Genomic DNA, 23,529 nt, shown 5'->3' on the forward strand with positions numbered 1-23,529 from the left:
ACTCGCTAGCAGGTGCTGTGCTCCTCACAGGGCAAATTAGTCTGGTGGAACATTGCACATAACTGCTTATGTAGAAGAGCGATAAGTGAATGAATGAAAGCCAAGATATGAAAATAGGCTGGGTTATTTTCTTGTTGCAGATCACATCAAGGGGAGAGATGATGGTTTTCATTTGCTACATTACCTTCATCCCCATTTAGGACGTACAGGTATATTAAAATAAGATGAAGTGGGCTCCCTGTTATATCCCTAATAAATGATGAAACAGAGTTCACCCTTTTGGATCAACTTATTGACTTGCAAACCCAGGCCTGTGGCAAGTAGACCAGTGTAAAATAGACCCAGCCTGACTCTGGATCAAGGTTAGGTAACCCCATGAAGATCTTTACTACTCGTATAGGATTAGCCCCTTGGATCGCTGTCCAGTTGCATCAACTGCACCAGTCTTATCGTACAAATATAAAGTAAGATTCATGTTTTATTCTAAGGTGTATGTAAGTTTGCAGAGGGGCAGCAAGGAGATCATGTGTTTCGAGTTCCATACAAAAAGACAGGCAGCTCAGTGATGGACACGACGCAGTCTAATTTTGTTATGTAAAATGGACTCACAATTAAATCAAATTATTTATTTTGACACAAGACATTTTTACACAACTATGCAAAATATCTCCTGCTGAATTATAAGTTTAAAGTTGGGGTTTCGATTCAGGACAGGTAGTGAGTTTTTACCCAGGAGTCTCAGGTTTGTGATATTCTAAAGGCACTATTGTGGTGCAGTGATTGATTACCATCAATTAAGTAGGCACCAGAAATTAGCTTTCAGTACAATAGTAATCCCCTTTTTATTCATTTAACCCTTTCTACCCCAAGCCCAGTTTTTTGTGGGGGTTGAAAGGGTTAAATTAACAGAAAACAAAAATCCTAAATTAAAAAACAAATGAAACATTATTGTCTTTTATTGTGTTTTAAAGGCTTCTATAGTATTTTAATTGTGAACGTACAACAATACATTTGTTTTCATGAAACTGCATGATACCATGCTTTATCGAGTAGTGCTTGAAGTGACTTGGTTCTTCTTATACGCTGCCGTTACTCATATTTGTGGGAGATTTGTGAGCACAACACAACTTTGCCCATCATTATGCAGGAGCAGTTCCTACTTTTGTCTTTCTAAAAAATGTTTCCATCAAACCTTACAACATTGTTAGCCTGCTGCTAAAGCGCTGATAGAGAACATTTATCTGACACCAAGTTCCTTTATATACCAAACAACAAATGTGCAGTCTTTCAAGTGTACAACAATAATTTGATCACTTAATCCGCAACACAAAAAGGAAGTATTTCCATTTAAATATGGCTCAGTCTGATATTTCTTGCCCTCCTTCTATTTTGCCTTTTTTCTTTTCATCTTCCAGAGGAAGACAGCTTGGTAGAAAACAGGGATGAAGCAGAATACAATCAGTGGAAGAGTAGTGCTCATCTGTAACAAGGAGAACACACAAAGAAGATTGTTATAGTCTGTTTAAAGACAAGCTCTCTTTCTTTGGCTTTGCTGCTCTGTTTAAACTAGATCCACCGGGAAAGAGGAGAGCAGGGAGGTATAGAAATAGTGTAGAGCAGAAGAGAAGTGGCTAGGAAACGAGGGTCAAATGTGAGGAGCAATGGAAGAAAGGGAATTACAGAATAAGTAGACAAAGGAGTGATGAGTGACGTTAAATTTATAAGTCCTGTTAACTAGGTTTGACAATGTTTTGCATCCCAATAGTATTTTAAGGTAATGACAGGAGAGAAGGAGGTGACAGATGAATGTGTGACAGGCAGGGAAGTTTTTACTTTTCTTTTTTATTGTGTGCACATAAGTGTAACAGAAGGTCAAGTCAAGAGAATTTGATATTTGAATTTGAACAATGTTAGAGTGAATACTTTGAAAATCTACTGGAATATTCTAATGCTTCTTTTTCAATTGCCTGGAATCAGCACAAAATAATAATAGTATTTAAATGGTATATGGCTTGAAATATGTGCAAATATTTTTAGAAAATTTGCAGTTGAATCTAATGATCTTGGATTTTCTGCCATTTGTTTACACTTGGAAACATAAAAAAAATATTTCCCTCAATATTTCCCGAAAACTCATTCAAATCTGCTACTTAAGAGGTAGAGAATTTTCCCCTACAAGCTTTACAGTGTCAAATCATATAACCGGAGTAAATCCATCAGAATTCATAATCACCCTCTGATAGCATGCCTCCTGCTATTACTGCATGTGCAGAGAAGAGAGAGGCACTTCTCATCTGGCAAAACATGCAAACTGTGACTTGTAGCCTGCAGCAGCTGCTTCTTCAAAATAGCACATTTTTGGATAGAATGTGTCACATTTAGGCACAAGAAATGGATGGAAAATGTTTTATCATATCTTCAGGCGTGTAGTTGGATGGTAGGGTGAACGTGGGGTTGCAGGAGTAGCAGGCAGTCAGTGCAGCTGCTAAAGTAAATCCCACAGAAGAGTAATCAAATAGCAAGTAGATGACGGTGAAGTGGGGAAAAAATATTGGGCTCTATAAAACTTTATTCAGTCTTTACATCTGGCCTGTAACGGTCTATAACCTCTTATTTATTCTTCTTCAGTTTATGGCCATGCTTATAAAACTTTGTAGACTCTGCCTCCCGTGAAATATGGAATAGATATTATCTGCTATTAAAGTTTAAAATTTCCCAAATAAAACGCTAAATTTACAAAACAAAAAGTCAAATTTAAAAGAAAAAAACAAATTTGTTACATTTTGTTTGAAGATAAAAGTCTGAAGAGTTTTTGATATTGACTTAAAATACACAAATTTAATAAAAAAAAAATATTTTCACATTACATCTGCTAGTATAACTTGCAAGTTATACTATTTGATGTGATTCTCTTCTGTAGAGACATAGTAGTTATTTTAACCCAGAATCATAGCCTTCTGATACACTGTGATAAGGTTTAGCCTAATTGAATGACTTGTGATTGTGATTGAGTATATGTGTGATGCAAATTCAGGTTTTTTTATTTTCAGTATTCAACAATGTTGACTAAGATTCTCAGTCATCCAGGTCATATTCGTAGAGACGATTGAACCTAGGCATCTGGATTTGTAGAGTTTTATCAGAACTGATGAAGCTGCTTGGACGTCTTCAAGAAAACTCCAGATGCCTTGCTTCAATTGTCTTTACGAATATTCAACAATCATAATTCTTGCCAATAATGATAAAAATCTTTTCCCTGTTGGCATTAAAAGAATGGCTTATATACTTTTTTACATTATTTTACTTCAATTAATGATCTATAGATGAGACAGTTTTAGCATGTAGCTGAGCCTGCCAACTTTCCGACAGCTGGGCATGGACTGATTTCCCCATGTTGGCGTTTTGAAATATAGTTTTTTTGGCATCTTCACATATCATGATTATGTGTACTGGCATTAAGTCAATCCAATATAGAATGTGGGGTTTCAGTTCCTGCAGTCAAAATGAACCAGAACTGTTAATTTGTCAATTTGCATGTGCATGGTGACATTTAAACACCCAGTTAAGAACCCAGTTACTGAATCCGATTAACAGTCCTGCAATTCATTTTCCCAACAGGGTTCGTCCCTATATTATCCTCTTTTTAAAGGGTGCTTTCTAGGTATCAACACTGCTAGTCCTGAGAGAAGAGATACAGTGAGTGGGTGTAAATGCCTGTATGTCTAAGGCTAAACCAAGCTGAAAACACAATCCAAAGACATACATGGCCTGCAAGATGGCAGGTGGTAGAAAAAAATGTCGACCAAGAACAAGGCAAAGCCATTCTCCCTGTCAAATTGGACATGATTTGATTTCATGCTTCCCACAGAGAGACAGAACTCAAAAGGTCAACCATGTTTGCGACCAGTTGGAAGGCATTTCCATGAAGATCCTGACACTTTTTTTCTGAAACCTTTTCCACTGCATAGGTTAACAGAAAAAAAAAACACAGGAGTTATTTCACCAAGGGCTATGCATAATAAGAAACTCTCTCATTGTGCAATGTAATCATTTTTCCAGCCTGCCACAGTGTCTCGTTATACACCCACCATATTGTGTAGAAATAACCTGTTTCTCATTAGCGTTGTGGGAAATGCCACGGCCGGGTTTTGCTGATACATTTGCTCTCTCTCTTCAGTTGAAAGCCTCGGGCTAAGAAGACGGAGATTTCCAAGCGAAATTTAAGAAGATGTCGTAGATGAAAACAACAGTGATTGCTTTTAGTGACTCTCGTCCACATTAAGCGAGCCCATAAAACATGAAGCGGTACTCTTCTACTCAAAAACACAGAATGTTACACTGATACAAAGTTTATTGCAGGGGATAATCAAGAAAAAGTAGTTTTTTTGTTTGCTTTATTTTTTTTTAACTTAGATTGTGCCCTCAAGAGTTTAATGAAACCAACACCGACCGACCTCCTGATGAGATTAGCCCAGTTTTCATCACCCAGCTGTTGTGACACTCCCCAGACTATCCAGAGAAGTATTAACCGGCCCTATCAAAACTCTGCTGCTTCATTTGTTTTCCATTAAAGCAATATATCTCCACAATTTAATACTGACACAGTGCAATAGTATTGACGTCTTACATCTTTGAAGTCAGGCTTCCAGTCTCCACTGATAGGATTAGCCCAGTTTTCATTATTGTGAATTTCATTTCTTCTTCTTCTTCTTTATTTTTTTTCATTAAAGTGAATGCATTATTTAGATCTTCTATTTTATTCTGGGAAGATCTGCTGAACATGCATGCTCCTTTCCCAGCAGTGGCTCATACATTTACTTGCTAAACACCCACCCAAGGGAGCTGCAGGGTACAAATCTTGTCCTCTGGTGTTGGCAACGGAGCAGCACCGCAGGGACACTGCAGGATTGCAATGCACTTATTTGCCCTTGTGGTAGACATATTTTTTTTTATCAATGCATTAGGGATACAATGCCATGTTAGTTTACAGTCATGCAGGGGTGATTCCAGGAATGTTTTAATGAGTTGACACAAGGGAGAACAGGTACCAGGTATCAAGACAATATGTATATTGAACAGTTAACCTGTTTTCTTACTAGTGCAGTGGTCTGTGCACACGGTCCTAAAAGTGGGCAAGTTAAACACAGAGGGAGCTGTGTCAGGTTTGGTATGGTGAGTCAACAGTGCGCCTCCTCATTGTGCCAATATTGTCAGTGGTCTCTGACAAGGGTCCTTGTTTAAGAGCCACTAGGTAAACCTCTTGCTAATTAATCAACAGGGCAATAAAGTGGACAATATTTCCCTTGTTGTCGACTCGGAAAAATTCATCACCATGTCCTTTTGATTAGGAATGTATTTATTTATTGAAGTAAAGCCCCCTGATGCAGCATCTCACTTTCGAGCTAACCACCAAACAACCTAGTGACATCAGTGTCTAATTTTAATTTTCAATTATGCTAACTACAGTGTATTTACTTTAACCTTATGTTAAGCCCAATTATTACTTTGCACTTGTATACATAGATATTGACTTAAACATTTGAGTGTGTTAATTGTGCAACACTAGTGACACTTTAAGAGGGTCTTGGACCCAAGGTAGGGGATCTGGGTCCTAGAGCAATTCCACAGTAGCCTGTAGTCTGTTGCCCAAATGTTTGCTCAACTTGTATTAATCCAAATATTGGTGAAAAACGACCCTTTCACTCAAAGCTACCAGGCTATAAACATGTTTACTTCTGCTGTTGTAATGGCCTGTGAGTATGTAACCATTTCAAAAAGTACAATTTTTGCTTCTGCATTGGCTTCATTTCTCTGCATACCTTTCATGAACAAGCTTTATGTCATGCACCAACTACTTTGGTAACCATCATTATTTCTAAAAATACTGTCACAATGCTTAATCTTAGCAGTGGGTGTGGTGCTAATTTTACAACTAGGACTAAAAGGAGTTATGTTTTAGATCAGTGTTATAGGAGACAGACACAAATATTACAAAATACAAAAAACAAGCTTTAAAATGCCTCCAATGTGATCTTGGCCTCAGGCTACAGCTGCCCCCCCATTGACATTTCACATGCCCTTTTGAATGGGTGTCACTGGTAGAACATTGCCTGTGGTGATTTATAGTATTTAATTTTATGACTTTGACTATGACTCACAACTATTGGATTTTATACATGATAATGGCTTTGTCACATTCCAGGGCTCACAGCTGGAGAGAAAATTGACAGAACTCACTAAAAGTGTCGAATCTGAAATCATGGCTCCCTCCCGTAGGTAGTGCTGACAGTTCTGCCTACAAGTCAGATTGTCACAGAGAGCTTGTGGAATTAGCCCGCTTGCCATCGCCCTGCCATAAACTGAACAAAACCTGACAGCAGGAATACCCCACAGAGCCTCTCAATCGGAGTGTGAACAGTTTTACATTAATACCACTGTGTTTTGACATTTCCTAAAGGCAATGTAAATGGGTGCAGCTGTTCCACCGCCCTGATATTACCTTCTGGTTTAACATGGGGATAATTGACATCAGGGACACGAGAAACAGCCTCTTCATACAAGCCTGCCTCTGATATCAAAGTACTACTTGACACTCACCCATGAGTAATGAGCAATGTTACACACTTGAGTAAAACTATTATAGTTATAACCAATAGACATTCCCCTCATACTTTAGAAAACAAACACCAAGATTTTATCCCTCTGTAAAGGCAAATCGCCATTTGACTCTTGTCATGGATAGTCCCATGTGTTTAGAGATCAACCCAGAGTCTGCAGAGAAAGATGGATCCAAACTCAGAATCGCAATCACAAGGTTTATTACAAAAGGTAAATGTAACAAAAGGTGTCCTCAAAAGAGAGGTAGAGCCACTGAGAGTGGTCCGCATCACGGGAACTGCCGCTGCAGGGAGAAAAGCCAGAGCTGGGATCTGACAGCAGAGGTTCTGTTAGCAAATGGTGGAACAGCAATCTAAAAAGGCTGGTTCAGTATTACCAGGTAGAACTATAGAACTAGTGACTAGTGAGTGGAGCACTTGTCCTTAAATGAGGGCGGATGATTAGGCTGGCAGAAGCAGGTGGGGTGATGACACAGGTATGATCCCTCGGCTCTGATATCCGCTCCACAGCAGCAGCAGTCCCAGGCGTGCCTAGAAGAAAAGAGAAAAGAAAAACAAACCGCTGCACTTGCAGCAGGACCCCCAACACCATGGATATGACAGTTATACCCACCAGACTCTCTAGTGGAGTGTGAACTGGACTAACCCTGTTACTTTAGCGTTTCTGCTTATTCAAAGTGAAGTTTCTTAACGCAATTAGACTTACAAATGTAACATACTTTTGGTGGCATTTTGTTTTAAAGCAAGGATTTCACATTGCTCACCTGTTGTGGACATGAGTGGAAAAGATATGGTGTTAGCAAATTAGACCTGTCAACTTCTATACTCCATTTTATGTAATTATTTCTCAGATTCATCAGTTTCTATCATTCTGAAGCAGTTGAACTTATCCAACATTTACACTATCCATTTGATTTGCACCATTTAACCTCTTCTCTAAGATGAAAAAGGTGCTCAGAAGTCACCATTTTAACAGTGATGACATGATTATCACTACTTTCTGAAGGTCCACTATCCAACTTCTACAATCTCTAAACTGAGTGTATATATAAAAGGACCATGCAAATGGAAATGTGCTTGGTTTCCTTAAACTCCTCTGCACAGGCCATTGAACTTCTTTAATCCACCAACTCGACTAGGCAGGTTTTTATAATGATGTCATAATGCAATGCATATCAGGCATTATTTGCATGAAGGTCACCGTGGGCCATTTTTTAACATTTGAACAGTGTCATTTGTGTCATTTTCTTGGCAAGGTCGGTCTCAGCGTGTCTGTAACAATGCAGGGGATCTCTGAAACAGCTCTGATCTTCCTTGTTAAATTTGTTCTAACCATATGACACTGCCAACAGTCACTGTCAAATTAAAAATAAACGAGCGACTGAAACGCAAGCGAGATCTGGCACAGCCCGAAAGAATGAACGAACAGGGCATCACAGATTCTCCCTTTGCTTTGTGCGGTTCTTATTAATCAACCACTTCAATACAACTCATCACAAAACAGGACCCTTTTGTTTGTTTCACTGAAAACTGGTTTGGCTGATTGGCTGTTTCATTGATTCAAATGATGTAATGAACTATTGTCTAAAAATAATAACAGTGTTGCTTCTGATTCATTTAATTCTTATTTCTTATTATTATTATTATTTTTTGTTTAAAACTTCTGAAGCTCTGGCTGATCTGTGCCACTTGACACTTTAAAGCGTTGGGATTAGCCTACTTTTCTCCACAATGCAGTCAGGACCACAGGGAAGTGACATGAACGATATTCCCCTGTCGCTCCCAACATGGTAACACACACACACACACACACACAAAATGAGCGTGTACTCCTCTTCTGTACACACCAGCACCCTCTCTGGTTAATAAAAAAAGGGCTTCTTTTAATGAGAGAAAACACCTTTTGTGAAGATGAGACACCTTTTGGATACAGAACACTTTGCCTCAGCATCCTCTCTAATCACTCTCTGCCACTCTCTGCCTTCCCCTTTTTCTCTTTCTTCAGATGCATCATTGAGAACGATAGAGCAGCAATTCTCAGGCTTTTGCAGGTTTTTTTTGTCAGGTTTTTTTCCTGGAGTCTCTTTGATATGGAAATTAAATGACTCCACTCAATGTCAGTCACCATCCTGGTGTTAGTAGTTCTGACTCTTTTTTTCTGCTATAAAGCAGCAAAACATTGGCAAAAGAAAAGAAAGAGAGGGAACACAATCCCAGTCGGATGATTATAGCTCAGAGTTTTGCTGAGCTTTATTGAACCTGATATGTCCACCTGCATAAAGGGAACTTTCTCAAGCAAACGCCTCGGGGAGCGCAGTTCGGTAAATGCTGGTTATGTCTCTAAGTCGCCTTCCCCATAGTAATTTCAGCACACTTACCTGAATAGTGTCACATTATACACAATAATACTGCAGCCCTAAGGACCTGTTAGGCATCTAATAAATAACATACCTGATTTTTACGACGAAAGAGTCACATATAGAAGCCTGATGTCATTTATTGCAGCGTACTGGCATCACAGCTGAAAACTTTTAAAGTCACTGACAGCCATTGTGACAGATTTCAGCTGATGAAATGTATTTGACCTCTGGGCATGCCTTGTTGAAGTAATGAAATTCTGAAATAAAGCCAGGCCGTTGGGGAACCACCTTAATTTCCCTGTTCAGTTTGAGGTCTTAACTTTAACCTTCCCTGCTGCTTTACCTATTACTGAACACATTATGACTCCAGGATACCATGGCAGGGACCAGACTTCACAACTACAAGCTACTCAATGCAGATTTTTATTCTTAGCAGCAAAATGGTCTTTGTGTTCCCAAGAACTAATTTAATTAACCATTTCTTTGGATATTCATCAGGAAATAGTTTGAGGAACACTGAGGTGGGTCCATGTGTCACGTAGTCCCAGTTAAAGTTAAGTAATTAGATTTGTGTTGTGGTTAAAAGTTCCTACTTTCACGGAACTGTTGTACTGTAGTATTTTCTTTCTATGGCACTGAATTCCTTCCATTCATTGATGTCACAAGGAAAGTTTGTATTTTATTCTGCAGCACATTTTCCTCTGCTTAATCTATTATTGTTTATTCAATCTGAAAATATTTCAAGATCTTATTAGATTAAGCTGTTTTGACATAAATTATAATAAAAAAACAGTGTACTGTACATACAGCTCAATTGGAGCTGGAAGAAAGTCAGTTTGCAAGCTGAGAAAGTTTGGCAGCAGCTTAATTTGTTCAATGTTTTATAGTTCCAGAATTTCTGTTTTTCCTCGCAATTATTTAGTTTTGTTTTTATTTAACCTAAAGGCGCCTCTTATTTTTTGATTTTAATTTTCCAATGTCAGATTGCTCATTAAAGTGATCAAATAATAATTATTTGCAAGTTGATATTCAAGCTACATTTTTACCATGAAAAACAACAATAAAACAATAGAATTACTCTCCCACTGCTGTAATCAAGGGCATTTACTAAATTGTAAACAGATCATCACGTGGCAGTGAACAATCAAAGCAACATATGCCTAAGAGAGTGAAACATCCTGAAAGAAACTACTGTCCTTTCTTTAAGATGAACCTGCACGTGTGAAGGTGGATGTGGGTGTTGTTGTGGGTGTACAGCAGGAGGAAAGCTTAGCATTGTGTGCATATTGCTGGAAGGAGTGTTTACAGTTTATAGTGGGTGTAAACTGAGGATTATTTGTGCTTTTTTGGTACTTAGTAATAATATATATATATATATATATATATATATATATATATATATATATATATATATATATATATATATATATATATATATATAACACATTGGCATCAAACAGACATTGCCCCTCTTCTTGTTCTTCGTCTAATAAATCTCCTCTTCCTCACACTGCCCACTTATAGCCATATGTTTTCTGTTTGATGTTGTAATCGTACTAACAGCTGTCAGTGTTAGCTTTATTCCATGTATTTAGGAGTAACATATGAGACCAATTTGTTTGGATTTTCTGCCACATTATACAACAGGATGAAAAAATATGAACAGAAACCACCAGTTCTGTAACTGAGAACTTTGCCTCAAGGTAGCTGTCTGTAAAATGTGCCTTCTTAAAGACACAGATACAGTGTGTTTGCTTTCACAATGCTACATTGGAGGGGGGGAAAAAGACAATTGCAGGATGACAAGTTTTTAGGCAGCAGTGTGTTTCTGTGTGTATTACTGTCGGGGTGACAGAACTGGGGCAGATGGTAAATTGCTGTGGTTCTTGATGGTACACAAACACACACTTTTAGGGAACATGCACACACACACAGCAACACTTCTGACATTTAGTTCTTTAATATGGTTAAAATAGTAATTTTGCTTGGGGTTCTTTGAGACATATCCCAATAAATCTTGTCTATGTGGTCTATATCTATATTTTACATGGATTTAGTGCTGCTCACCCTCCTCCCTGCCCTGGATGATGGAGTAAGTATTGGCGTAATGATGGAGAATGTTATGGTTAATTTGTGTAATTTGTGTTACTTGTAATCGCTTCTGCATCAAAATCTGTGAAGAGCGTATAGATAGTATTGCATTACCAATATTACCATAATGTACAGAGAAGACTTATACACACAATGCACACAAATACACACACTATACGTGTGTGTGTGTGTGTGTGTGTGTGTGTGTGTATAAGAACATAAATACATATTTAGTGCATTAAAATTGGTAATAAACAGCACTCGACTCCAATCAAAATCTGTCAGTTTAATTTAGCCTTACACAGGGAAACATTTACACCTTTTTCAATTAATTTCTAACACTTTCTGATTAATTCAAAATAATGCAAAATATGAAATCAAGTAAGAAATCAAGCCACTTAATGTCTGATTCAGAGTTATTAACATAATAATAATCCTTCACTCTGTCCTGAAATTGAATAATTCACTGTATGCTTTAGTTAGTAACAAGTGTTTTCATGTTTCCTTGCATAATAATCATGTGCTAACCACAAGTAGGAAATTGCATTACAGTTTATTTTTATTTTGATGTATGCCTCTACTGTAGACAGCTTGACTGTTCCTGTCACATAGCATAATGATATGTATGAAAAGAAGTCCTACTACCCTACTCTTGGAAGTAATGATGGTACCCAGTCAAATATGTCACAAAGAAATAAAAAAGAAAAACTGAATTCCTTGGCTAGATTTAATGGAAACCCATCAAACAGCTTTCAAGACATTTGAATAAAAGCCAAACACATTGCCTTATATGGAAGAAAGAATTACCTCACTCAATTGGGTTCTTCCTCTGGGGACCTTTTGAGTCTGATAATTGTAGGGATACATTCCAGGAAGAGTGTCCATTTCTTATTTATGTCTGTTCCAGTAACTGCAGCAGTTCACTGTCTAAGATCCATCCACTGTCCAAGTCAGTTTAGACAGTATATCCTCCCTAAATGGCAGCTGCAGTCTTCAGACCTTTACTGCTAAAGGTGCTCTACTGATGTTTATTGGATGTCTTAAATCAAAATGGAGGATTTAGTGAAGTGCTTTATGGTACGTGGTAATGGTATTTTTCTTAAAAAGGCTTTCAATAATTTGGACTATATTTTTGTTCTACTTATTGAAAACATTTACAAACTCCAGAATTATAGTTTTACCCCCATATTTTCACAACAATTTCTTCTGGATTGTCTACATCTCCACCTTCTAAACAGGAGGTTCAACTTTACTGTCATTACATATGTAAAAGGCAACGGAATGCAGTTTGGCATTTAACCAGAAGGGCAATAAGCAGCAAGTGCAAGATGTACAATATCTACAGTATGTACATGAAGTGAATATACCATTGAATATATTATAAAAATAATATACAGATTGAAGACAATAAGGAGACAGCCAGCCTTGGGAAGAAATCTGTTCCACAGTCTGCTGGTCTTGGTCCGGAGGCTCCTGAAGCACCTGCCAGAGGGAAAGAGTGCAAACAGCCTATGGGCAGGGTGGGAGGAATCCCCAATAATGATGCGAGCTCGACCCAGACGTTTCCTCTGGACGAAGACACGAGGAGTTTCTTCAGCATCCTCAGGAAAAAAAGCACTGGTGAACCTTCTTGACCAGGGTGGAGGTGTTGGTGGAAGAGGACAGGTCCTCCAACATGGGGGTCCGTAGGAACTTGAAGCTGGAGGACACATTTGGCAGCTATCCCGTTGCTGTGGTTGTGTGTGCCTCCTCTTTCCCTCTTGAAGTCCACCTTGAGCTCCTTTGTCTTCCTGGTGTTTACAGAGCAGGTTGTTGTAGGGGCAACATGCGGCCATGTGCTTTACCTTCTCCCTGTAAACTGTCTCATTGTTGCTGATGAGGCCAATCACCGTAGTGTCATCAGCGAACTTGATTATAGAATTGGACCTATGCTCAGACCTGCAGTTGGGGGTGAAGAGGGAATAGAGAAATAGACTTAACACACAACCCTGTGGTACACCTGTGTTGAGTGTGATAGTAAGAATTTATATGAAGTTACCAGATAGAACCTTGACTGCAGCTATCAATCACTTCACTGACCCCTCCCCCCCTTCTTACTTCATACCATGCCTGTCCTCACTCTTTCCCTCCTCTCTGTCTCATCACTTCACTTCCATTTTCCTCTACAGTTATTCTCCATCCATACCCTCTCTTCTAGATGTAATCCATCTCATTCACGTTATCATCGCCCTCCTTATCTGTGGTGCTGACATTACTGTCAGTCAAATCAAATGGGAGCTGAGAATATATGCTGTTAAATGACTCAAAACTAATATTCTCACCGTTACACTCATTTTTCCCCCTCCACCCTCTGTCTCTCATCTTGTCCCTTTCTCTCTCACACACACACAGCTGACCTCTTTATATCTGCTATCTCTACAGCCACAATTTGCTTTTATCTTCTTCCGATATTCTGTTCTATTGAAGATGTTTAAGTAATATATTACTTATACAAGTTATAGTATTGTAAATTGCACTAGATACACATCAAATGATTCCTTCTTATGTATTCTAATGTATTTTTTATGAAGCAGTTTTTTTCCTGGCTTGCTGAGAAAATTATTATGATTAAAGACAAATCAAAGTTTTTTTTGTTTTTTTTTTTTTAAATTATACTTTTTAAATTTTATCTACAGATCACTCAAAATGTACTTCCTCCAAATCAGGAGAAAGTAAGAAAGTTGTATTGGTCACATTAACATTAACAGCCACTGTGAGCAGAGCTTAGTGCCCTCCTCTAGTTGTGTGATAAAGTTTACGTTTCATGAATTAAATGGCATAGAAGTTTGTTGAAGATGACTGCATAAAAAGAAATGTGACCGGACTTTGGACACCCAGACAGGCGAGCTGTCAGTTTACAAACTGAACCATGTGAACCATGTTGCTGTATAGGATCAGTTTTTTTTTAACTGTTGTGAGAACTTTTGTTATTGTTATATTTTCTCTCTGGAGACAAAAGAGCAAAGAAAGTAGAAAACAGCCTGGTGTGTCTAGCTATACTAGGTAAGCACTCCAAAAGTGCATGGATTTCAACTGGTTTAGTTTGTATTAATTTTTTTATAAATACATTTGGTGGAACACTTTATGATTGACAAATCATCTGCATAAACTCCCCCTGGCTGCATTTTATGAAACGAATACATTCTTGGTGGAATGTCTGCTTGGGGAAACCAAACTTGTAGTAACACTGCAACAATTTCTTAAACTTTCTGTTTGCAGTGCAGTGAATCTGTCTCTATTTTAGACAGGGCCATGATTATTGATGAGATTGTTATGCATTTTGCCAGGTGTCCTTGCACTACCTTTAAGCTCATTTGCAAAAAGTTATTAAATATATACTTACATACTTATATACTTACTTCTGTGTAGCCTGTGTAACATAACCCTACTCATACTTTGCAACAATGGCAGCAAGTAATCAATGTATATGTCAGCTTGATTTAGGTATCTTCATAATGAGACATCACTAATTTCATTAAAGCTATACCTGACATAAATGGTTGGATGCAATATTAAACGAATGTCTTATTACCCTATAGACCCTATAAAATAGTATAATAAAAACTCATACACAATCAAATAAGTACATTTAAATGAAAACTAATTTCATCAGACATATTGTGCATGATGAGAAGTACAGATCAGATATTTAAAAGTATACATGTCATATCATGTGTACTACCTACTTTGTCCCTTAATCGCTTCCCCTCTCTCCTTTTACGCACTCTCCTCAGTTTTCTCTCATTTCCTTTTCATTATTTTCCATTTCTTCTTGTCTTATATCACATCTTTCCTCCACCTTCCCCTCCCTTCTTCACTCCCTCTCATCTTCCTCACATCATCACTCCTGCCATGTCTTCCAGCCAGTTAGCGGTCCTCTTGTACCACGCAGCCTTTGAAATATAGATCAGGCTTTATTACCTACCTGCCTTGCTCTCTCAATTACCTCTCTTAAAAACACAGAAAAACCCTTTGCTTTAATATTTTCTATCGTCCGTCTCCTGCTCTCTATCTGCCTATAATCCATTGACCTTGTGTCTCCGCTACTCCATCATTTTTCCACATTGCTGTCCCACCAAACCTAAGAAGGCCACATGAAGCCGGAGATTCCCCCCTCCGCCACTGGCGCTTCATCCGTCTGTCGCTCTTTATCGTTCTCGCTCATTATCTCCCCGGTAACAGTCCCCATGGTGATAGCATAGCTGCAAATCCAGGACATCCTTGAGAAGAGGTGATACCTTTTCAGAAGAGGAGAGAGGAAGGCCAAGAGATAGGAGTAAGGAAACGTGATGAAAGACGAGAGAGAAAGTGAGGCGAAAGACACTGTGAACACTTACACAGAGAGTGTGAAACAGAGGAAGAGAAATGGCACAAGAGGACAAGATGATGCTGGGAAGGGGGAGGAGGGAATAGTGGGGGCTGAAAAGCTCAAGAGTAATGTGGGATTTAAAGGGGCAATACGTAAAATGGTTTGCTTAAAAGCTTTAGAAAGGGGACACTGGTATTATAATTGATGATTCATGGTGTGCTAGGAGAAATGATAAGAAGACAGAGATTATCAGGAATCAGGATGGGGGCAGTGGCCCTCAAAGGAATTGGCTGCAGCCCTTGGTTCTAGCTTAAGTTCCATGGCTGAGCTGACCCATCTGCCGCTAACAGGGTGAGTTATAGTTCCTGAGGGCCCTGATTTCTTCCCGTACTCATCAGGGATTGGTTGAATCTGCAGCATGCATCTGTGTTTTAGCAGATTTGATACCCTTTCCTTAATGCTAACCTGGCTGTGCTGTAGACATCTGCGTCCCCATCCTTGTCGGCTGCACTCTGGGCCTAGATCAGTATTCCATCATCACACTAATGTTAATGTAATTCTTTGGTAAGTCAACAATCGTATAATTACACCGGGAAATCCTTAAGCTGAGATACAGCATCTACATGAACCTGACAACCTGACCTGAGTCTCAGGTTAGGTTGTGGCTTTGCTCTGGGTGTCCTGGGTGTCCAGGATCCTGTTTATGCTATTATGAAGTTGTGCTACCACTTTAGCTTAGTGTCTGGAGGAATATACTCAACACATATCGATAAACACAACCTTGAACTGTCCCTCTGGTTGGATTTCAATTTTGATTGTTTGTGAAAGATGGATGAAAGCAAGGCTTGAACTGGTTACCTCTTAGCCTAGTGCTAACGCCAGACCTCTTGCCTCACTTTTGTTCTCTTTCACGGCATCTCTGGTGGTTCTCTGTTGGACCTGAAGTCCCAGCTTATCTCTCATTACTTGCACATTTCGTAACTATCTTGAAGCTCATCTTGTAACTCCCAACAGATAAGACAACTTTGTGCACTACTATCTTGCTTAAAGTGTGTTTAAATGCATTTAAATAGGTTCTGCAAAATTCAAGGTTTGTTTAACTGGTCATTTGACTTGATAAAAGTTGGGATCCTGTTTTCAGTGAAAACTAAAAACCTGGATTTTAAAATGCCAAATTATATGACATTTTCAACCTTGAGGAAATATACCCTTTTCTGTTCTGTCACTATAATGATAATAATTACGACAGCAGTGACTACCACAGCTACCTTACTTTTTCCTTCAGTAAAAGAAGGTGACTTTAGCTGGCAGGCAAAAAGCAGAAAGAGTTGAGTGGAAGAGTAAAAGTAAAAGAGACTCAAAGGAAGCAAAAGAAACAATGTGGGGAAAGAAGAAGAGACAGGAAGAGGAAGGCATGGGAAAAATAGAAAAGACAGCTATTCAAGACACGAGGAGGTGGACAGTCTCTCTCGCTCATACACAATACACACTGTGAGAGCCCTGTTCTCCCAAGAGAGAGACTGAGGGTGTGTGTGTGTGTGTGTGTGTGTGTGTGTGTTGGCCCAAATCCCAGGTATAGTGGGAGGGATTTGTGTAGTTCTCTTCCTCTTAATGTCAAAATGCCACCTCTCTTTGTTTGGAAGCATGATCTGCATTTGTAAGTGTGTGTGTGTCAGCTCCTGGCTCAGGTTTACAGACAGTATCTCTGTGGGTTGAGATCTGAAACAGTGTATGTGCATATACTATAACAAATGAAATACCTTGGTCTGAACACTTGCTTCTGGTTGGCTGTGGTGTGTGCATTAATTCCTGATACAGGTTCCGTACTAAGTAGTACCAGCGAAGGAGGACACAGGAAGGTTTGTAAATGTCACTCTTGCTAAATGAGCTTGACACTTACTTGGTGTACTACATCTTCTTCCCCTTAATCGCATATTTTTGTTGTACACCCTCTCCTCCTATCCTTTTTGGACCTCAGGGAAATAAGGAAATGAATGGGGGGAGATCGAAAGACAAAAAAAGAAAGAAGATGAGACATCTGGTAAATCATTCAGCAGACAAGAACAGGTGGCTCTCTCATCCCCTCACGTCATCTATACTTTTATAGGGTAAAATATTTATTGGGCTGCCACAAAACGAGGCACTCATAATTTGGTTTCTGCGCATGGTAGCACTCAGGCTCATTACAAGTAAATATTATGCGCCATATGCTTTCATTTTTACTGACTAATGTCCTACAAACTAATGTGCTATCACCAAGGGAAAGGACATGAAATGAGAGGGGAGGACTGTCAAAGCAAAGAAAAGAAGAACAGAAGGACAATCCAAGCGTTTGTACTGGAGGCGCTTTCAAAAGAGTATTCTAAAGAGTGCAGGCTGTTTCAGCCAAATCATATTAGCATGTTATGGATCCATTTGGCATTTTTATTGTAAAAGTTGTCTGGGAGAATCCCAAGTAGCCAGAAGTTCTACCGGAGTTAAACTAAACAAAAATTAAGGGTGTCTCCTCTGTTATAGCCAGAACTAATTATCCTTAAAAATCATATTCTTTTCCGAAAAGTCCAATTTCAGTGTAAAATGCTCAAGACAAGTCAAAATGAGGCTCAGTAGTGTCTGAGGATTTAATCCTGGTACCTAATGGCAGTCAGGGTACCTCTCTCTAGCACATGGAGGGCTCCAAAGAAATGCGTCCCCACACCATTACGGACCCACCACCACACCGGTCATGCTGGAGGATGTTGCAGGCAGCAGAACGTTCTCCATGGCATCTCCAGACTCGGTCACATCTGTCACATGCTCAGTGTGAACCTTCTCTCATCCATGAAGAGCACAGGGCACCAATGGTGAATCTGCCAATCTTGGTGTTCTCTGGCAAATGCCAATCACAGTGTTGCACAGTGCACAGTGTTGGGCTGTAAGGAGAAGCCCCACTTGTGGACATTGGGCCCTCATACCACCCTCATGGAGTCTGTTTCTGACAGTTTGAGCAGAAACATGCATATTAGTGTCCTGCTGGAGGTCATGTTGCAGGGCTCTGACAGTGATCCTCCTATTCCTCCTTGCACAAAGGAGGAGGTAGCGGTCCTGCTGCTGGGTTGTTGCCCTCCTATGGCCCCCTCCATGTCTCCTGGTGTACTGGCCTGTCCCCTGGTATCTCCTCCATGCTCTGGACACTGTGCTGACAGACACAGCAAACCTTCTTGCCACAGCTCTCATTGATGTGCCATCCTGGATGAGCTGCACTACCCGAGCAGCTTGTGTGGGTTGTAGACACCGCCTCATGCTACCTCTAGGGGTGAGAGCACTGACAAAATGCAAAAGTGAGCAAAACATCCGGCAGAAAGGATGAGAGCAGAGAAATGGTCTGTGGTCAGCACCTGCAGAACTGCTTTATAGGGGTTGTCTTTTCCACCTGTTGTCTGTTCCATTTGCACAACAGCAGCTGAAATTAATTCGCAATCAGTGTTGATCCTAACTGGACAGGCTGATTTCACAGAAGATTGACTGACTTGGAGTTACGTTGTGTTCTTTAAGTGTTCCCTTTATTATTTTTAAACAGTATAGAATCTGTGGCCATGTGACATAAACAAGAACAGTAATATCATACTTTACCATGCATACTTTTTACCAATACATACACTCAGTCAGAAACACAGTCTAGACGTTATTATGAAATATATACAAAGGTATACAGAGGCACTTTTCCAGCAACCATCATTTTTATATTCTAATGGTACATTGTTTTAGCTAATCATGTTAAAAAGGCTAATTGATGATTACAAAACTCCTGTGAATCATGTTAGCACAGCTGAACTGTTATACTGATCAGAGAAGCTATAGAACTGGCCTGGTGACCCCAAACTTTTAAACAGCAGTGTATGCGGTGGGCGTAGCCGTTGTCGACACGCAGGAGCAATATGGTCTCACAAATACGGTGAAATCAGATACAAGTTTGATGAGATTAGTGAACCACAGAGAGGGAAAATTGATCCACACATAAAATTTAGAATGAACATTGAGCTTGTAAAGAGCAGGTTGTTTAGACACTAGAGGTCGACCGATATATTGTACCGATATTTGCTGTTTTTTTTTAATATATCGGCATCGGCCAAAATCCGTGCAGATTTAAAATCAGGCACATCTGCTGTCAGCTCTGTGTTATTAGTGCGGTAGAACATGCTGCTGTGAAGGACACCCCATGTGTGCCAATGTGTCTGTGCAGCAGCCCGATGCGCGTACACACGTGCTGTGTGCAGACAGCAGCATATATGTGGCCATGCAGAGACAAAGAAGACAAATAACATAAGGTTAGGTAGTTACTGATTCTGTTAGACATTTGTTTGTTATTTGTTCAATAAAAGAACAAGGTATAGACCATTGACAGTAAAAACTATGGACAGAGCCTCCGTGACGTCACCCGTTTGTTTCTGAAGAGCCGTTTTGAGTCTCAGTGGGAGGTTCCGGGACTTGATGACCGCCGCCATGTTGGCAGCGTCACGTCAACTAAAACTCCGAATATGGACAAAGAGGGGGGGCACGAGCGGGGTTTAGGGGGGCGGGCGATCGTGGAAGCAGGAAACTCACACTGTGATACGTCAACTGTCTGTCACTCAAGCGGCAACGCCCATAATTAGGCGTAATTTTAAGTCCGAATACAATTGAAACGAGTGAGTTGTAAAAAAATTCACCCCCCCTACAATTGACACTAGAAGAGAACCTATCATCTGAGACCACAGCGATTTTTTGTACCAGGCCGTAAACATGTTCTTTTCTGCTGTGAAATCGGCCATTTTAACATGGGAGTCTATGGGAAATTACTCGCTTTTGGAGCCAACCCCCAGCTGTTGCAGCGTGAATTACAAGTTTTGACACTTCCATGGGCTTCCACTTTGAGCCCCGAAGGTTGCCGCTTGGTATAGACTAGGGATGTCCCGATCCGATCACATGATCGGAATCGGGCCCGATTACGTGATTTCAGACTCGATCGGAATCGGCTGTTACCTCCCGATCAGGACTCGGATATGTATTTATTAGGGCTCTCAAAGTTAACGCCTTCTGTGCAGGGTGGCTATGACTAGGCCTGTCGTGATAAACAATAAATCAATTAATTGCACGATAAATTAAATGGGCTCGATAAGTTTTTCGGCCGTGATAAATTACATTTGCATGCTGGTTTGTTTTCCTCTCTTTCTCTCTCTCTCCCTCTCGCTGCCAGAGAGACTGGATGACAAAAGGCGTCACTCCGGTGCGTCGTAGCGTATAAAGGCCGTCGGACTTTATATGGCCCGCGGCTTCTGTCTTAAAATGTGTCAAATCAACAGGTAGTTCTTATTTTTTAACTCATTGTGTAACGTTTACGGGATGATCTGAGCAGACCACGGTCAGCTCGCTGTCTGCGTCGCCACGGTGCGTCACAGTGCTGCAGGGCTTGGACGTTACAGCAACACAGAGGGCTGTGAAGCTGCTCAACACCGTTTCAACACTTTGCCACAATTCACCATGACACTAAACATGCTCATGTATAGAACCTGCTCTCAGAGAGAGTCCGCGTTGTACGAGTGAAGTTCTCTGCCTTCTCACTGGCAGCACTTGCTGCAGCTCCACCCATTCTAGTTCTCTTGCCCAGTCCTCTGTGTTTCTGTCTACATGGTGGCGTTTGTAAAATTCACTGCAGCTGTCTGCAGCGGCCTGATGCGCATACACACATGCAAATGCATGCGCACACAAGCACATATGCATACAGGTGAGTCCACTCCCAGAGAGTGCATGTTGTTTGGCTCTGTTGCTCATGACGTGCTGGTTGGTTTGACTTAACTCCATTGACTATGCTCAGATAAGCCATGGTAATAGGCCTACCACTACTCATAATAATCATATCAACATTAATATTAATATCATCAATAGTTTGGTTGCTGGGCAACCAAACTAATAACAATAACAATAATAATAATGTTGATGGTTGGGGGCCTTTCCAGTGTTAAATGTTCTTTAGAAATTAAAGTTTATTGATCTTATGGAGAATCTTGAAAGTATCGGATCGGGACTCGGTATCGGCAGATACTCAAAATCAAATGACTCGGACTCGGACTCAAAGGCAAAAAAACCTGATCGGGACATCCCTAGTATAGACCCATTCTATAGAAAAGGAAAAGGTATCAACTTCTGTTATGATCTGGATATGATGTGTAAAATAATATAAGTAATAAGTAATGACTATAAATATGTATATATGACTATGTATACGTTATATGTTGCACTGTTATTATCCCCATGAAACCTGTCTAAGGATTTTTTTTATTTTTGTTATTGTCTACAATGTAGAGAGGAACACCACGTGGCCTAAATTGGAGCCAGAGGCTAATGGGAGAGACCTAATAACTGGATACTGTACACCAGAAGAGCTGAGTCGACAATGGCTGTGGTGAGCCCACACAGCAAAGGCAGGAAGTCAGTGAATGGAGGAATGATTGTGTCCTGGATGTCAATCATAACAAAAGATAATCTAGTAAGAAGAGTTGAGATTTTAGTAAAACTCAAACAGGCTGTGAGAAGGAATCCTAAGTAGGAAAATGAGCAAGTACAAGAGGCAAAAAATGACAGAGGTTCACAAAAACCAAGCAGCAGAGCAGGCATTAAAAATGTCCGCTTTTCTGATTCTAAAGGGCACTTGTGGTAACTTGGGGTGCTGGACTGAAGTGAGTATGCGAACTAATTGACTCACTTTACATTCGAAGCAGCCACCATACACCCTAATTAATAAAGTGATACTGCTCTGCTGAGCTTCTTAGCCAGTGGACAATGGGCGATTAATGGCTGCCACTGTAAAGGTGCCAAAAGGGACAGGCTCTGAATGTGTAGAAATGACTTGTCTCCACCGGTTGATAAACCAAAGAAAAAAAAAGGACACTTCAGTTGTCCCTCTCCTAAAATACATCCTGACATGGCTGGATAAGCTTCAGAACAAAAGACGGCAATTGCATTTATTGTCCTAAGATTTTTACTTCAATTGAATTGTCTGCAGAACGTCTGCAATGGAGCAACAAATGAGCAATTTGAAATGCTTTTACAGAGGCAATGTGGAAGTTGTGAGAGGAGACATCAGCCAAAGTGACAGTATGAGGGGGAAAGTGGACAAATTTTCTCATGGCTCATAGTCAGGTCAGTTGTTTTGCTCAGTCCAAGTTCTTGAAGATGTAATTATCTCCTGGTCTCCCATGTGTATGTTGCGTGTCTTCCAGCATGGGGCACCGGCTGCAGTTATATTAGAGCCATAATAGATAAGCTGCGAGTGTAATTGTATTATGTGTACACCCAAAGTCTAATTAATACAGTTGTAGCAGGCTCCTAGTTATTTAAAACGTAGAGAACATCAGCCTAAGAGCATTGTCTGTGAGGGATTGAGTAGTCCCAGCCAGCTTTAAAGCCTTTTCATTCCATAAATGCATCATGGTAGAGTGCCATAGCTGTGCAGTGTAGGAGCCAGAATGAACGATTTTCCTGCCAGTTGTGCAGAATCTTCAGTCAAGAGATGATCATATTAAGGAGTCAACCAAACAATAGCTGATTGGAGAACTACCATAGTTCCCCTGCATGACAAACACCTGAATAAATCCACTGAGAGTTGGACTCTTTAATGGAGAACTAACCAGAAATGTTATAGTATTAACACTCTTTGATGGAAATTTAAGTTACCATATGATGTGTTTCCACAGTATAAATTTTGCCCAAAAGGGAGGAACTTGTAAAGATTCAGGGGGGAGTACCAGAAGATTACTGTATAGAAAGGAAAAAAAACTCATTGTCTGAATTGCTGTGTGCTGTGGAGCTGTAGGCCAAAAAATTTGAAGTTAATGGAGCAGTTTTCATTAATAGAAGGAGTTTAAACTGCATAGTACCACGTTTTAGACTAAGTTCTGTTCTATTAGTTTGGACTGACCAATAAGGATTCAGTAGCAGCATGCTAACATAATATGGAGAATTTACAGATGCATGTATACTATGTGCTGAGTGCCTGTACATTGCTGCTGTCACAGTGAAATTTTTCACTCTAAGTGAAAGTTTTGTTTTTTGAGTTTGATCTTATTTGTTCCTATCTCATGAGCGGTGTAAGTCT

The sequence above is a fragment of the Parambassis ranga genome, chromosome 10 (assembly GCF_900634625.1).
Source record: "Parambassis ranga chromosome 10, fParRan2.1, whole genome shotgun sequence".
Lineage (NCBI taxonomy): Eukaryota > Metazoa > Chordata > Actinopteri > Ambassidae > Parambassis > Parambassis ranga.